Source organism: Epinephelus moara, chromosome 5 (assembly GCF_006386435.1).
Source record: "Epinephelus moara isolate mb chromosome 5, YSFRI_EMoa_1.0, whole genome shotgun sequence".
Lineage (NCBI taxonomy): Eukaryota > Metazoa > Chordata > Actinopteri > Perciformes > Serranidae > Epinephelus > Epinephelus moara.
The window spans coordinates 44,576,865-44,590,530 of record NC_065510.1 but is presented as its reverse complement, the minus strand read 5'-3'; the positions used below and the strand labels follow the sequence as shown (position 1 = coordinate 44,590,530).

The 13,666-nt window shown below is 41.7% G+C and overlaps 1 long non-coding RNA gene across 1 annotated transcript in view; it reads left to right on the top strand.

Moving 5' to 3' along the window:
* Positions 1-492: 492 nt before the first annotated feature.
* The window catches only part of LOC126390157 (uncharacterized), a 698,278-nt gene continuing 685,104 nt past the window's right edge, over positions 493-13,666 (top strand). The window contains exons 1-2 of the long non-coding RNA XR_007569933.1: positions 493-703; positions 1,105-3,721. This is a non-coding gene — a long non-coding RNA (uncharacterized LOC126390157). The remainder of the gene's footprint in view (positions 704-1,104; positions 3,722-13,666) is intronic.

Below are 13,666 nucleotides of genomic sequence, written 5' to 3'. Positions count from 1 at the left end.
CTAGTTAAGAAGGTAAGCAGCAAATCTGACTCCTCTCTCTCACGCCCTCCTTCTCCTCCTCCTCCTCCTCACTGCCTTGTCTCCATCACTCTCTCTCTTCTCTTGTCTCCATCACTCTCTCTTCTTGTCCTCCTGTCATTCTCTAAAATGTCAGAGAGAAACGAGTGAAAAGTCAGAGCGCTCAGCTCAGCACATATGCATTTCCATGCGATCAGCCGTCGTCATGTCTAAAATGTAACAGTTGGCACACTGCCTGTAACCTGAGGCGTATCTTCAGAGGCACCAATACATACATTTACTATGACGCTGCAAGACTGACATTCATTTCTTTTCCTTGTGTAACCCTGTTAAACTTATTGCACTGTGATTTCCAGAACCCTTTGAATGTTTTTGAATGCATCGTAGTTGTTTCTCGCCAGGTAGTGAAATTTCTGAGCTTACCTGAACGCATTACCTGCAGCTCTCCGTGTGTGCGAAAGGAGGGACAAAAAAGAAGGAGGAAAAAGGAAAAAACCTTGTGCAGCCGCAGAGCAAAGAGTCCTGTTTGGTGACTAAATGTGATGATATTTTGTGTTGAAGTGTGATAGAACTGTCGTTAGGAACGGAGTGTGAAGCGAAACTCACCTGGTAGCACCTGGTAGAAGTGAGACTGATCACGGGAGCAATTCGGACGAGTGTTTCCCGATCTTTCTGGACTATTCTGGTGAGTTAGCGGTCTGTTAGCTCTGTTAGCAGTGTCATCCTGCTTTGGTATATAGGAAAAAAACCCAGTCAGAATAGCTAACAAATGTTTAATGATACTGAGATATGTTTTTTCGTGATGATGTGATGATATGCTATTAATGCACATTACCGTGATGAACGGGTAGCGAGTTAACGAGCAGTTAACGAGCGTTAGCTCAGTTGCGGCCTAGCAGTAAGGCCGAGCACGGCTCCACAGCCGTTGCTGTAGCTTATGATGCTAAAATGATGTGTTGCTGCATATGTTCGTGGTTCCTGTTATTTATTTCGTTCAATGGAGCTATATTGTTTAATGGACACTGGGGAAAAAAAACTAACAGAGAGTCGTTAAGTTGATAAATAATTCCGCTGCATATTATGCAGGCTGGTCTTTTGTGAGGGACGAGTTCTTCGGTTCAATTGTGATTCCACACTACCGCCACTGCCGTGGAGAGGCTCTTGGTTCAACTGCAACCCGCATCACCGCCATGCTGCATGGAGGCTCTTGGTTCAACTGCGACCTGCATCACCGCCATGCTGCATGGAGGCTCTTGGTTCAACGGGATCACCGTGTGGATACCAGTGTGGTAGGACAGGCTCAGTCCTGAGGAGTGACACCCTTTTATTTGCACTTTATTTTCTGAGATCTCAGTATTTATTTTTTTTTTTATTCATTTTCTCTATTTTTTTACATTTTTGCTAAGAAAACTGATTGATAAAGGAAAAAAAACCCTGTTTTCTCATTGGAGGACCCTGGAAGACAATAAATAAACTGAGTAAACAACGGAAAACCGGGAATAAAAAGGACAATTTAACACATTAAAAGGGAAAGAAACATTTTTTTACTTTTTTATTTTTTTTGTCTTTATTTTCTTAATACACCGGTACCGGTCAGGTAATTTTCAGTTCATACTGTGAATTTAATTTCATTTAATGTGGAAAAAATGCTCAATGTGTGGAAACTGAACGTTCTAAGTTGTGTGAGTTCTAAGTGTTGTGTGAGTTGGAAATCAGTTGCTTTAATGCTCAGTGCTACCGCCAATCTCCTTACCCGAACCTAATGAATAGACAGGACCTGATAGAACCCGAGTAGACTGAGGAAAGGTTACACTTGCTTACTCTCAGACTGCAGGGTGGACAGATGAAGGGACGGCAGGATGGAGTGATGAAGGGGAAGAGAGATGCCAAGAGAGGGAACCATGTGACGGCAGCAGCTCAAACAAGCTGCCTAATTGGGCACAAGAGGCCTCACAAGTTTGGTGGCAGAACACTTCAAAAACACTTCTGATATAAACACATCCAGGAGAGGCACATAACGGGGCAAGGATAATTACACACGATTGCAAACACACACATTTACAAATGCAAAACAGAGAGATGATGGAGTCATAAACTGGGATATGATTAATTCTGTCAGAAACACATGAAGCAGCACACACACACCCACGCACGCACACACACACACACACACACACACACACACAGGACTGTTAACAAAGTTCAAGGACGGTTATACTGTAACAGAGGGAGAAAGAGGATTTGTGTCTTTCAGTGACATATGCACGTACACACACACACACACACACACACACACACACACACAAACAGAGAGACATGCAGGCTTAATATAATAGGAGTCCCTTAGATCTCAAAGCAGTTGCATTATTTAACAGCAGGACTATGATAGCCTCCAGTGTGTGTGTGTGTGTATGTGTGTGTGTGTGTGTGTGTGAGACTCTCCCTTTCCAGCTATAAATACACCTGCATCTGAGAATCCCCCTGTTCTGTCTCTGTTTCCCTCTGTCTCTCCTTTCCTTTCATTTCATTTCCTTTCCATCTCTCTTAATCTGCACTGGAACTTTTGCACTACACAGTGATTCATCTACCATTTGAAATATTTCCTGACTTCAACCTAAATGGTACCTGGCGTGAAAGCAAAACTCATTATTATAGGAAAGTACAGGGCGGGAAAAGCCTGCTGTTTTTTATTATTCAAAACCTGCCATCAAAGTGAAATGTATGGTTTTGTCATATAAGGGGAGGTGTGACTTTACCTCTGTGTCCCCTAGAATGGATCGTCAGACCATCATTACAAGTGATCCAAGAACTTTTAAGAGGTAATGCTATAAAAGCCATATCTACAGGAGTCAACAAAATTAACTGTCGTACCTACAGTGTGTGATATCACTGCCATAGTCGTACGCACAGTAGCCAGCTTGTAGATATGCAGTAGTTCTTGGACAGACCTACACTATTTGGTCCTGTCTGTTATGCTGTTATGACAAGCATGTCTGAACCAGCTGTGCCCCCTTGACTCCCATGAACTTGCCTGTTCTGGCAAGCCGTGACGTTGAAATCGCCATTGTGTAAGGCTTATGGGAAATTCATAAAGGCATTAAAGGCTGCTAAAACAGTTATACTAAACTAAGCACAAAACGTAAGGACATTTTTGTTTGGTAGATTATTTCTTTGTTGTAACAATGCTTCTTGGCTATAAGTCTTATACCGTTGGAAAGCCTGTTTATTTCCCTTTTAAATGGTCCCACATTTGTAAGGGACATGCATTTGTGGGATGAGCAGTAAAGCTGAGTATGTGGGTTGCACCTGAATAATTTGTCAAATCTTCTCTGCCAATGCCAAACAGCTTTGTTTGCTGTTGACTCTTATTTGGTGTTGTTTGGTGGATTGGATGACTGGAGTCTGAAGAAACAAGACATATTGGCTATTTAACAATTTATTCATTTAACAAACAGGAGCCTCAGTAGCATGTGGAAGAACCATACACAGCCACAACTGCCTGGCACCTCCTCCTCATGCTGGTTACCAGCCTGGTCACACACTGCTGTGGGATGGCATCCCATTCTTCAACCAGCATTTGTCGCAAGACAGCCAGCGTGGTTGTGTTGGTCACTCTGGCATGAACAGCACACCCAAGCTGATCCCACAAGAGGTCAGGACTACTGGCGGGCCATTCCATCCTCTCCACTCCCAAATTCTGGAGGTAGTCTCTGATAAACCCCGCTCTGTGGGGGCGAGCGTTGTCGTCGTGTTTGGTCCCAGACTGTGGAGATATGGGATTGCCACTGGTTGCAGAATTTCATGTCAATATCTCTCTGCATTGAGATTGCCTCCAATGATGACAAGCCTCATTTTTCCAGTGAGGGAGATGCCGTACCATCACACTGTCTCCACCAAAAGATGTTACTCTATCTGTGCAGCAATCAGCAAAGTGTTCTCCGTGTCTTCTCCACACTTTGACCCTGCCATCCAACTGTCGTAGCAAGAATCTTGACTCATCACTGAACATAATGTTCCTCCACATTTTCAAGTTCCAGTGCACGTGTTGCCGACATCAGTGCAAACAGGCCTGATGGTGAAGGGCAGTCATGGCAGGCCTCATGGCAGTCCTATGAGACTGGAGATTGGCTGCGTGCAGTCTGTTCTGGATTGTCTGGGCAGAGAGCCTTTGGCCATATTGTCCTGCAAACCTTGACTGCAAATCTGTAGAAGACTGCCTACAGTTCCTAAGTGCTGACAGGATGAGGAAACGGTCTTCTTGGGGTGCTGTATTCTTGGAATGCCCACTTCGCGGCCTATCTATGACATCCCCTGTTATATGGAACTTGGCCTCCAGCTTGCAGATGGTACTAGGGCTCACTTCAAATAATGCTGCAACTTGGTTTTGCGGAACACCAGCTTGAAGTTGCCCTATTGCACGGGCCCTATGCTGATTCTTGGAGCAGACACCAACTGACCACTGTAGCAGGGCCCATGCTCACAGGTGCTGCCTGATTGGCACCTGATTGTCAGCACCTGATTGTCAGCTCCTGATTGTGAGCACCTGGAGGTACCAGAAGCTCAAAACAAGAGTCAATAGCAACAGCAAAAAAAAATCTGTTTGGCATTGGCAAAGAAGATTTGGCAAATTTTTCATGGGCGCAACCCACATACTCAGCTCTGCTGCTCATCCCACAGATGCATGTTCCTCACAAATGTGGCACCATTTAAAATGGAAATAAACAGGCTTTCCAACAGTATAAGATTTTTTTTGCCAAGAAGCATTGTTACAACAAAGAAATAATAATAATAATAATTTACTTTTTGTGCTTAGTTTAAAAGGGTGATGACCTGAAGGCTGCTTTAAAGCAGTGGGGATAAGGAGATGGGCTCCATTGTGTTTTTTTCTTGTCCCAGTTATTGATACATCAGGATGATGCAGTCAAATGTCCGTTAGCTTCTTTTTCATTTACATCCCCTACAACAGCAGAGTAATGCCAACATCCCCTTATTATGTATATTATCTGGTGCTGCTGTAGTTGACCAGCACACTGGGAATCCACACATTCTATCCCTGACCCTGTCACCTATCGACATTTGGTCTTGGACTTTCCACGTTGACATATGACGTGCAAGGTACCCTGGGTGCGTTGGTTGTTGATGTTCTTGGACACTCTGTCAACTTCAGCTTGTTAAACACATCGTTTGTTTTCAAAATACACTTCTGTTTTCACAGGAAATGTACAGTTTGCATACAGTCTCTTTCAAAATAAAGGCACTGCATTGGTACAACACTGTAAATCGTTGTTTTTTTCATTCAACAACATACGCATGTGATTACGTTTAGCCAACACGCGTTTAGGCAAGAAAAGCACGTGGTTGGTTAAGGACAAAAGAACAGGATTTGGCTTTACAATCTTACAGAAAGCGAACACCCGCCTCCCGGGTGAAAGTCGATGGTTACTGATTACTGTTTCATATCAGAGGCCCACAAATATTTATCAATGTCATAAGTATCAGACTTTGATCCTCTGCCTGACCTTCCCTCTGTCCAAGGCTATCAGTTTATTTAAAACAGGTCTAGGCTATTTAATGGTTCTATATCATCACACTATTATTAATATAAGCAGGGGATTTTAATACAAAGTGGTAACCACTGTATGTGAATGCATGAATGGCTCAGACCTGCGCAGCACTGGATTTGAATAAACTGTAATAAACTGGAGCTTCTGTGCCTTGATTATCTGCTGTGAAATAACATGACCCTCATCCATTTAAAATTTAAAACATTAGTTCTTCTGAGCTCATTTTGGTCAAAGTAATTCAAAAGTTGTGTAATAAGTAACTTATTACTCTACGCAAAGAGTAATATTGTGAAGTATTTTATTACTTTCAAATTATGGTAACTAGTAATATGTAATATATTACATTTTGAGAGTAACTTGCCCAACACTGACCATAACCAAGTGTTTTTTTTGCCTAACCCCAAACCACACATTAACCACAGCATTGCTGAAACCTAAAGAAACATAAAGTTGTTACATATCTGTTACACAATACCACACCTATGTAACGTATCTGTGGTTTGCAGAAACGCACAAAGCCAACCTTTATCATTTATACTGATGATTGGGTTGTAAAACGGAAGTCCACAAACCAATGAGTGTCATCACTGTGGCTAGGTCCATCATTTTTATGCAGTTTGTGCTTAGTCCTCAATTACCCTCACACACACACACACACACACACACACACACACACACACACACACACTACCACTATACACAATGACTGGCCAGCCATGTGGAGGTGAGAAAGTAAGCTGGAAAAGCAGCAAAAGCAAAAGTCTCTTTAGCTCTGTTTTCCATTCTTTAGACACTTTTTGTGTTTACAGTTGAGTGTAACAACATGAAAGCCTTCCAGAAGAAAATGTCGAAAAATGTGTGCCATATTTATTGTTATTATTTTTGAAACTTCTTGATACCTAAATCCTCTGCCTCTTGTTTCTATGGATTGTTGTAGGAAATCTACAGCTTTAACTTCCATCTTTCACGACAACAGTCCAGTGTAGCGCCTGCATCCTTCTGATGCCAAACAAATTCACCTATAGATCTCCAAACCTGTCCCTTTGAAATTATGTCTTTATAATCTTCTGTTGAAAAAAAACATGTTTGAGGGAAACATAATTGCTGCCTGGACTATATTAAGTGGCAGTGATTTTTGAATAAGAAGTGCAGTATTTTTTTTTTTTTTTTTACTGCACACAAGCATCAGGGGCAGTTTGGCTGGTTGGTGGCTGCATAAAATATAGGACTTTGATACTGAGGACATGCATCCTAGGGCCCATGAGTAGCACCAAAGCATTAAGCTTGGTGGTGACTTTGGTTAAATATGTAAAGATGGTTAAATGAAGTAAAGCTGTCCTTGTCTCATGGTAGTGCAGACACAGTAGGTCACAGCTTGATGAGCAAAGAAGAGAGATGCAATCCAGAAGCCACCTGACTGTGTACACCCAAACTGCCCCAAAGCACAAAGACAATCTGTGACAAAGCATTGACTGTCAATAGAATGGACCACAGTGTTAGCGCATCATTCTGGGTTCTCTTACGATCATACAGTACATAAAAATGAAGCTACATGGGCAAATTATAGCTAGTCATTATCAGATAGAGATGTCCTGCAGGACAATGTGTCACGAAGCACATTTCAACTCAAAATGGTTCCAGGAACATAACGGTTACTTTATGTTTCTCTGCTAGCTTGCACATTTTTCAGACCACAGCCTGGCCCATAAAGTATACCCTTGCAAACCCCAACACGCAGGGGGCCAGTCTAAGCAGACCGGGCCCCGCCTGTCAACAACTATTATGATAAGAATTTTAAAAACATGATATGATATGATTCATATTCAGAGTCATTTTGGTGTAAAGTAAAATTAATAGTTAAAAAAAAAAATCTTTGCTGGTCCAGAGATTTCTTTTTTATGTATGTCAGAGCCAGTCAGGAAGATTTTGGCGTAACAGGAAGATTGATGAGGATGAAACAAGCCTACCTGATTGTAAAGAAAGTGATCAACAGAGATAATACATTGCAGATGAGGCAGAAACCCCAGTGGTGTTACCATCAGATGGAGACAACTGTGAACCCTGCAGCTTCAGCGTCAGGTGATGGAGAGCCTGGTGTGCCTCCACCAGCTTCAGTGTCAGGTGAGGGAGTGTCCAGTGTGCCTTCGACAGATTCAGTGTCAGGTGAGGGAGAGCCCAGTGTGCCTCCCACAGCATCGGCATCAGGTGAGGGAGAGCCCAGTGTGCCTCTCACAGCATCGGCATCAGGTGAGATAGAGCCCAGTGTGCTTCCCACAGCATCGGCATCAGGTGAGGGAGAGCCCAGTGTGCCTCCCACAGCATCGGCATCAGGTGAGGGAGAGCCCAGTGTGCCTCCCACAGCATCAGCATCGGGTGAGGAAGAGCCTGGTTTGCCTCCGACAGCTTCAGTATCACATGAACAAGAGCCCAGTGTGCCTCCAACAGCTTCAGCATCAGGTGAGGAAGAGCCCGGTGTGCCTGTAACAGCTTGACAGCGGTTGCGACATTGTATTATTTGTAAAGTTATAAAGCTCCAGCAGTTACTCAATACAACAACCCATGGCGAGTGTTCTAAAGTGGTCTGTTAAATTTCATTGTGCATTTGAAATGATAAGTATCCTTACTATTAAAGATGTAAAAATTCACCTGCTCAGAGCTGCAGGGAAGGGGCCCACTTGGTGTTAGCGGCTGGGGGCGGGGGGCTCATGTGTTTACATTACGGTGTTGACTATAATCAAATGTATTTGATCTTTGGAATATGGTAAAATGGAATGTTCACAACAAGCTTTAAAAAGTACCAGCATCTTGTTGAATTATTCCCATGCAGATTTCAGGGGTCACAAAGGACACAACAGTTGAGAACAGGCAGTTCAATTGGGAAGCACAATGCACTTAAGCTGTTCAACCTCACAGTCCAGTGGTGGAAAAAATGGAAGATGATTAAGAACAGAGGACAGGGAAGGAATGTCTTACTTTTTCTGTTTTTCTCTTCAGCTTAGAGAGAGCAGCAGCAAGCAGAGGCGCGGTGGGATGTTCCACATGAATCTAATTTATTTAGCTGTCTCTGCCACTAATTTGCCAAAGGAAGGATTCTTGTCAAAAGGGTGAGACGTGAAGCTCTTGCTCTGACACAAGTTATTGATGGTATTCACTTTTTGAGTCCAGCTATAAAAATAAGAGGGTCCAGTGCAAGTCTGAGCAAATTGAGAGGGTTAGGTGAGGCGAAAATGACATTGTATGTTTTTGTCTTCTCAGCCACTTCAGAGCGTCTTATACCTGTTGTGACGACCTTGTTCAGTCTCCCTACCCATGTCTGACTGTGCTCTCTCTCTCTTGCAGTTACTGGGTGTCGGCTGGTAGGCGGAGCTGGGAGGTAGTGCCTGCTGGTACTTGCCCTTTTGGGTGGGGCCTGCAGAGGGCTAAAAGGACCTCCCTTTTGGTCACACATGCCCTTTTTTGATAGGAATTGTGCAAATTTGCAGTATAAAAGAAAAATCGGGGAGTGCAGCAATGGGGTGCGTGAGCGAGTAACAAAACGTGTAGGTCAGCGTGTGACGTAAACAGTGACGTGGGAGGGAAGCCACGGCTAGTCAGGCGGCAATTCTCTCGTAAGTTGGCCTGTCCTTCACCGTTCACTCATCCACACACACCAAACATGACTGATACCCTGCCTACTTACACAAGCCATCAGTTAGTTACTGTGCTTATTTGTTTGAGTTAAATAAATTAACTTTTGATTGATATATCTGTGTGTGACCTCCCTTTTGTTGCCGGCCTTGAGCCAGTCGGTAACACTGTAGACTTAGTTCTGATCAGTTCTTACTGCAGATGACTTATAGTCGCTTGATTATTCTGAATTACGGTGATTGTGCTTGTTGCACATTCATTTACAGCCTTTCCCTCTTTCAGACCCAGACTTGTAGTCTGTAGATAAACACTTTCCCAGATTCCCTTTGTTTTCTTTTGGTTTACACATCTCACCCTCCAATTGTTGTTGTCTTACTCATCATTGCTAAAGGGTTAGTTGATTTTTTCCTGTGTTTAAAAATCCATTCACTGTTGCAGCTGCCTTGCATGAGCATGCAGACAGATAAATGTGGAGAAGAAGAACAAAACACCATCAAATAAAAAAAGTCATTTTTCACGTGTGTCTCTTTCCTCCTCTACCTCTCATTTTTGATTGCTTCCAGCTCTGACACAGTTACTATACAGGCTAAAAAGCCTTACAAAGAGGAGTTGGACATGAACATTTCCTCTCCTAAAGAACAAGAAAACCCTAACCCTAACCTAGAGTTAAATGTGGACTAAAGCATCTAAAGCTTTGTTAGTAAACGATTTAATATCAGATAATCATATTAATTTATTTTGTCTTACTGAAACCTGTTTGTGTTGTGATGAACATGTTGGTCAAAATGCATCCACTCCTCCCAGTCATAATAATACATTCCTTAAGGCAGTTGCTGAGGAGGGAGAGTTTCAGCCATTTTTGACTTTAGCTTATTAATCAACCCTAAACCTAAACTAAATTGTAATTTCTTTGAAAGCCTTGTCCCTAGTCTTTAACACCCAACTTTGAAAACTTTACAGCCAATCCTATTTGTTATAGTGTGCCACACTCCTAGTCTGTATTCTGAATTTTTATCTGAATTCTGAGAGTTTTTTATTAAGTTTAGTCCCTAAATCAGATAAAGTTATCATTGTAGGTTAATTTAATATTCATGTGGATGTCGATAATGACAGCATCAGTACTATCTCATTATTAGACTGGCTTCAGTCAGATTGAACAAAAACCCACTCACTGTTTTAACCACAGCCTTGATCTTGTTCTGACATATGGCATCAATATTGAAAACATAATAGGCCATGTCTTAATTAGTGTTAATTTCATTGATGCAAACTATGATGAAAATTTTTCCTCGACTTTTTTTCCATAATGAAAACAAGATGATGACAGGCTAAAAATAGATCTTGTCAATAAAATCTAAGACAAAATTTATGTTTCATATTTGTTGAAGAGATTAGACATGACGAAAATGTTAGAGGTGGACTATTGGACATTGAAAGGCAGGTAAACTCCAGTAAATAGTCTGCGCCAGGCTGTTTCATTAGCCAGCAAAAACAGTTACACTGGAGCACCATCACTATCGAGCCCGGTCTCACTCCAAAGTTGTCGAAATCTGGCGCTTGGGAAAACCAACTAAAAAGGCATCCTTTGACATGGGCATGATATGCGGCCAGTTGCCAATATAGTTTAACAGTGCCTAGCGGCATCCGGGGGAAACGCAGCGGGACAAGGACAAAAGTTAAAGTTGTGAATGAAGTGGGGTGGGTGGGTCCAGCAAACACTGACTTTCACCCAAGAGAGCTGTATTTGCATCCCGTAAGATTCTTAAGTCAAACCCTGTTCTTTTTTTCCTAAACCTAACCACTTGCTTTTGTTGCCTAAACCTAACCATGTGTTTTTGTTTCCTAAACCTAACCATGTGTGTTTGTTGTTCAAGGGGAAAAAAACTTCATTTTGCGGTGTTGTATTGATGTAGTGCCTTTATTTTGAAAGAGACTGTATGTAAATGTTAAATTTCCTGTGAAAATGGAAGTGTTGACAAAGTTGACAAAGTGACCCAGAACGTCAACAACCAACGTACCCAGGGTACCTTGTACATCATATGTGGACGTAGAAAGTCCAAGACCAAGCATGTCAGTATGCGACGAGGTCAGAGTGAGAATGTGTTGCAGTGTCAAAACTGATATAACATACTAATATGTGTAATGGGCAACTTGTTGGCACCAAGCACGCTTTCATCTTGTCTGCACACCTATGCAAGCATATATTCTGCATGTATACCATCTGAATACTGCATGTACCCCATAGAGAGCCCATGTTTTCGCAGTGCAGTCTGTTTGTTAGCAGACCCCCTTTGGAGCCTTGGTCACTATGTTCTAATACTGCACAGTATGCATGAAGCCAAACAAACAATAGGCAAGGCAAACAGTAGCTCAGCACCCTGCTGCCATTTAAGGCACAGCATGGGGTCTGTGCTCTGTGCTGTGTGTGTGTGTGTGTGTGTGTGTGTGTGTGAAAATGACAAAAATGTGATAAACTATAAACTAAACTAATAAACATTTTTGTCTCAAGACTAAGACTAAATCTAAAATAGGTGTCAAAATTAACACAGGTCTCAATGCGACAGAGATCTCTCACACTAACTTTAGTCTCTCCTAAACTGAATATCTTGTTGATAGTCTTTCATGCTTACTGATACTTGACTCTGTTTCATCTCTTAAAAAGAAGATAATGAAACAAAGAAAGTTAGCTATGTGGTTTAACTCACAAACCCACAAGTTAAAACAAATATCATGAAATTTTGAAAGGAACTGGTGTTTAACCATCTGGAAGAATCTCAATTAGTCTGGCAAGACAGTCTTAAAATGTGTAGGAAGGCCTGTTAGTCGTCAAGAAAACAATTTTCTAAGGTGATTCAACAGCTTCTTAATTGGCAACGGCCATGCTAACAACTCACTGCAGGCATCACAACATCGACATTTCCTGTTACTTTCACAATAAGACCCTTCCACTTCATCTTTTTAAGTGAAACCTTTATACAGACAGTTGTATAGAGCTACCAGTATATAATGTAATGTAGTATATAAACATAAGCATGTTAACAGGCCCTCCACAATGCCAGAGCAACCTATTACTCAACATTAATAGAAGATAATGAGAACAATCCCTGGTTTCTTTTCAGCACTTTAGCCAGGCTGACAGAGTCACAGCTCCATTGAGCCTTGTATTCCTTCAGCCGTCAGTATTAAGGACTTTATGAGTTTCTTTAATGACACATTCTAACTATCAGAGACAAAATTCATCACCTCCTGCCCTCAAACAGTGCCACTCTGCCTTCAAACACAGGACCCTTAGCTACATCTCTAAGACCTGATGTATGTTTGGATTGCTTCTCTCCCATTGACCTTCACAAACTAACCTCAACGATTTCTTCATCTAAACCATCAACTTCTCTTTGACCCCATCCTAACTAGGCTACTTACACAAGTCTAAAGCTTATGAGAAAGTAGCTGTTAATCAGCTGTTTGACTTTCTCCATAATAATAGTTTATCTGAGGATTTACAGTCAGGTTTTACAGACTGGAACATTGAATTGGCCTTAAAGGGACTGCACTAATGTGGCCTAAGTCCTACTTATCAGATCGATTTTATGTTTTGACTGATTCTATCCACCTTCTATATGTTTCCCTTAGGCAACAGTATTAGAAATCCCTCCACAAACCTTTAGTGTTATGCAGATGATACCCAAAGATATCTATTGATCAAGCCAGGACAAAAAAAATAACCCCTGGATGACCTGCAAATAATGGTGTGATGTTGTTAAATTCAGACAAAACTGAAGTTATTATACTTGGCCCCAAACACCTCCAAAACTCATTATCTTAGGAATGTCCCATTATTTCATCTTATTGGGAAGACGTTATAGCAGCAATCAAATCAATAATCATTTTGCAGCCTGATCTCAGTTTCAGTGTTATATACTTAGGAAACATACCAACTGAAATAAATAAACAAGACAGATACCTATTACAGCTATTATTGGCAAGTAGCAAAAAGGCAATAACCAGGAATTGGCTGAGCAAGGACTGCCCGACAATTTCAGACTGGATAGGAATAGTTGAAGAAATTCACAACATGGAAAGGTTAACATTTTCCCTGAGACACAATACTGAAAAAGGTGACCAATATTGGAAGAAGTGGAGGGACTACATAGATAAGAGGTGATCTTACCACTGAATGAATACTCTGCGTGGAAATCTGTATTTTTTACTTTATTTTGCTGCACTGGGACACTGAAATTTTGCTCTGGGTCGTGAGCTTTTCTCTCTCCGTATAAATACATATTTATTTCATTTCTATTTACTATGTTTTTTACCGGTCAACCTTGTGGACTGTACGGAGGAGGGTATTTTGTGTCACTGTGGACTTTAATGGAGAACTGTGGGTGCCTTAAAGCCCCTAGATCCTATCCTTCAGCCTGATTTCTGCCAGCCCCTTTTTTTTTTTTCTTTTTTTTTTT